The sequence below is a fragment of the Meleagris gallopavo genome, chromosome 5, assembly GCF_000146605.3.
Source record: "Meleagris gallopavo isolate NT-WF06-2002-E0010 breed Aviagen turkey brand Nicholas breeding stock chromosome 5, Turkey_5.1, whole genome shotgun sequence".
NCBI classification, from domain to species: domain Eukaryota; kingdom Metazoa; phylum Chordata; class Aves; order Galliformes; family Phasianidae; genus Meleagris; species Meleagris gallopavo.
In genome coordinates, this window is record NC_015015.2 from 28,886,194 (window position 1) to 28,890,863 (window position 4,670).

The window sequence follows — 4,670 nt, forward strand, 5'->3', positions numbered from 1 at the left end:
CAACACCCACATTGTTTAGATTTCTGCACTACTTCTCCTGTGAATTCATTCTGAATATAATGCTTTCCTGAAATAAATATATGAATATAATTTACATAAACATAACAATATGATATACATAATATTATGATAATATATGGGGCTAATTTTTTTATAAATTGTTCTCTTTTGAAGCCTGAATTTTTCCCCCTTTTAAGTAAGTTGCAGAACATCTTCTTCAGCTTCAATTGAAGTGATTAATACTAATTAATATTTAATATTAAATAGTAATTTGAATCCTTTATGCCTCTTTTCCTAAAAATTGGTCTGGGCCTTCTCTTTCCTGATTCAAATTATTCCTGATAAATTGGGATTAGGCAAGCAAATTACCTACTGTTCTGAAGCGGAAACATCTTATTCATGATTTAGAATAGTAACTTGAACTGTGGTCTGTATTTTGCACATGGAAAGACATACATTAGAGGTAGAACATAAATCCTGTTCAAAGCTTTCTTTATGAAAAAGAAAGTTCAGAAACTACTTCATTACATAAGAATTTGTTAATTATTTAGAGAAATTAAATATTTCAGAAGAGATATTTGTACATACAAAGTGACAGTGTCAGTTATGAATTGTCTCATGATTAAACCTCATCTTACATAAAAGTTCAGCACTGCTTTCCCAGCAAGTACCTAGTTAAGATACGGTTGATGTTGAAGTGTCCCAAAGCATAAGGAAAGAAAGCAGTAGAAAATTGTAAAATAGCATAGATGTATTTTCCATAGCCTGCAGCAAAAACTAATCAGTTTTTCACTGAACTGCTTCACACAACCAATTATTAGCACATCAGCTATACTACTACTCAGTCTAAGAATGATTTCTTAATGTCAATGGCTATTCTGTGTAGACAATATGAGAGAAAACTGCACAGATGTAGTAGAAGTATATGCAAGAAAGGCTTTCCCAAATTTTCTATTTTTAAACTTGAGTTTTTCATGACTCACCATTTTGTCAGCCCATCAGTTTTCAATCCCATCTCTGTCACCTATGTCATGCAAAGTTTCCCACAGAGCTAAGCAAATTGAAGAATTTTAAACTCACATATACAATGCCATTTTACCAGAAAGATGGGTAAGTCTACTGTGGAATCACGATTCTTGCACAGTTTTTTTTCTGCTGCAGTTAGCCCAAGTGATACTTCTGTCTTTATATCTGCATTGTGGATTCTGCATTCACGCATTCTTCATAGACTGGCTCTCAAGCTTAAAGTTGTATGTTCCTGTTCACGTCAACAGATTATCCTCCTTATCTTTTGGATTCTGTCACTTAACTGTTTGTAGTCATCCTGTGTCCTTCCATCTTCCTCCTGTCCTCTAACCAGAACAAAAGATCTGCTTTATTTATCTTACCTTAAGTCATTGGAAAACACCAATGTTTCCACTAGGTAGCCTGTGAGAATACTTAATAAAGAGCAAGTAAGATACAAATTAACATCTGGTATGAATAGATAGATCCTAATGTGTTTAGACCTGTCTGAGGGAGACTGTCTTAATCATAACAGCTGAATTCTAAACAGAACAGCCTACTCATTTTTATGTCCTTATGATGAGAAATTGCACAGCTCAGGTAAGACTAAGGCTGGAAGGAAAGCTTTTAGACATCAGCAGGAATTCTCTCCTTATATGTTTTAAAATATGTGCTATAATTGTAACCTGGTTGTGTGTTTTGCGTTAACAATTGGAATTGACAGGAAATTGAGAATTTAAGAATGGATTGTCTTACAAATCAGTGAAATTTTTATGATAGATGCTCTAAAACACTCCCATAGATCAATATCACATCTCACATGGAGCTAAACATACAAAAGGTTTTAAATAGAAGTCTATAAAAAAAAGACGCGTACTCAACATCAACATGGCAGTATCATAGCCTGGAAAGCAAACGGAGCATGAAATTGGTTAATAGTACCAATACGGGATAGTAACATTAATGAAAAAAAAAAAAAAAAAATTGTCATCAATACTTGTATTTTTTTCCTGAGAAACATAAAGCACAGGCCACCAGAGAGGATTATGAAGATTATAACTCAGCACTAAGGAATTTAGTCATGCAGACTGTAACTACTGAGTTATACAGGGCACAGAGGAGTGTGAAAGACTGCCGTTTCTTGCCACTGCAGAAGGAGGACGTTTTTTCCCTTAAAAGAAAAGACCCCAGCTGCTTAGCATCTGAGAGGACAAAATTAGCTATGGAACAAGAGATTTGAGCATCTGAGACCCAGATTTGAAAACAAACAAAAAAAAAGAACACTTTTGGGGAAAACATGCTAGAAAATGCATTTGTGCTTTGCACAACTTTTTTACTAGAAAAATGGACTTCACCATCTTGCATTCAATATGAATAATTATAGATTCATAAAGAAACAGATAGATGTGTATTATTCAAAAATCATGATAAAGCTTATATGCCACATTGAGAATTGTGGCAGTCTTTCAGTTCCAGCTTCCAATGTCTGGGAATTTTCTGGAGGGATTTTGAATTTCCTTCTCCATTTTTTTGAATAAAGCAAGAAATGCTGAGATGATGGAAAAGACCAATGAGGAGAATTCTGTGGCCACTATTTTACATCATGCTAAGTTTTTTCTGTTAATTGTGGAATTGTTTACATTTCCCTTTGCTTCAATAATTATTGGAAGAGAATATTTTTAGAGGGCTCTTCCAGGAAAATATGAGGTACTGTTATAATTTCTGTCAAGGTTTTGGAGAATGGCACTTCTTTGCAGAAGGCAGTCGATGTCTATGTCAATTTTTTAGTAGACTTAGGGTAAAAGTTCAATACATTTTCTTTTTTGGGGGAAAGGGGGGGGGGAGGAAGTCTCTACATTCATGGATGTAGAAATCAGTGGACAAGATTCCCTGAAAAACAACTGACACAATTTAATTACCCTCATTTTCAGAGCACTGGCTAACAGTTCACTTCCATACCTTTAAATAGCTTCTCTATTTTTCTCCAAATGAGAGCAGAAATATCACCATACCAGATGAAAATGCCATACCAGATGAAACCTATCAGGTACATTCAGCAGCTCTGCTTTACCCTTGCCACCACAGATACAATGCACTGTCAGTTTAGTATTACGCGAGTAACTAGGCTGGTTTTGTTGTTGTGAGGAGTGTCTTTGCATCTAGATGGTCCCAAAAATGCCAGGAATGAAGTAACAGTTTTCTATAGGGGTTCCTTGATGGTGGTTTTCAGATCAGAACTTGATGATGGAAGTGAATCATCATAGGAAGAGTAATTTTGTTTTGTGTTGACTTCTCTTTGAGAGTCAGTAAGGAAAGTATGACACTAGTATAGTGTAATGGATGAATGCTGGATTTTTATTTTTTTTTTTTACTTGGTTGTTGGATGCAGCACAGAAAGGCTGAGATTTGATGTTTAGTCCAATTACACTGATGTAATTTTTGTGTAACAGTTCATAATGAAATTGGGAAGATGACTGCCTCCTCGTGACTTCTGAGAGATTTTATTCTCTTCCCCCTCTCCTCCAACCTGCCCCCTCCCCCCCCCAGAGTACTATACAGAATAAAGTTACTTAAATTGACAGTACAAAGCAAAAGCATTACTACTTACTGGCCAGAAAACAGGAGAAAAACTGCTACAAAGTAACAGTCTCCTGAAGTCATCATGCTCAGTCTGTGAGTGTAAACAACACATGTCCATGTCCACAAGTTTAGGAAGACACAGGTGCATAGATGCACTACAACACTGTCTGAATTTCAGCTGGGTTGGAGTTGTTTCCTCAATGTGTTGTATGTTGTTGTGTTTTGGTTCCAGGAGGAAAACACTGTTGATAAAGTACTGATGTTTCTAGCTGCTGCTAAGAAGTTTTATACAGAACCAAGGCCATTCTCAGTGAAGGGCTGGAAGAGCTGGGAGGGAACAGAATTAGAGCAGATAACTTAAACTGGCCAAAGAGACATTCCATACTACATGGTATCAAGCAGGAGGAGTTTAGAAGGTAGCAAGAGCTCATCTGACTTTTCCACTGCTCAGAGGGCTAGCTGTGCATCAGCTGAGGGATAGCGAACAATTACTTGATATATACGTTCATATATATGTAGTCATAAATTTTATTTTCATTTTTCCTAGCTTAAATAGTTTTATCTGAACCCATGAGCTTTATTTTGTTCTATTGATTCTCTCCCCCATCCCACTGGGAAAAGGGAGGAGCGAGCAAGTGACTGTGGTGCTCAGCCACTTGCCAGTTTAGACTAGAACGCTATCAGTAATTTAAGACACAGTTTTAAATAAAGGAAATGAACTTGTTACAATATATCTCTTTAGTACATATTACTTTCAATGCATTAAATCCATAGTATATCATTTAACTCTGAATCACCAGAAAAGGTCAAGGGTGTGCCAATATGGATGGAGTCCACTTCGCAGAGGTGGATTTGCCTTTACTACAATGGCAGTCCACATGTTCGTGTATTAAAATAAAAGAAATACTGGAGAAGCTCTCCATGATGAAAATGTACACCAGCAATAAGCTTATATTTTCGTTTCTCATGCCATGCTATTTGAGCCTATTCATCTTTCAGCATAATATGTTGGTCCAGAATATAACCAGTGCAGCGTTTCATTTTCAGTTGCAATGATTTCTTTCACAATAGTATGTGTTTAAAAA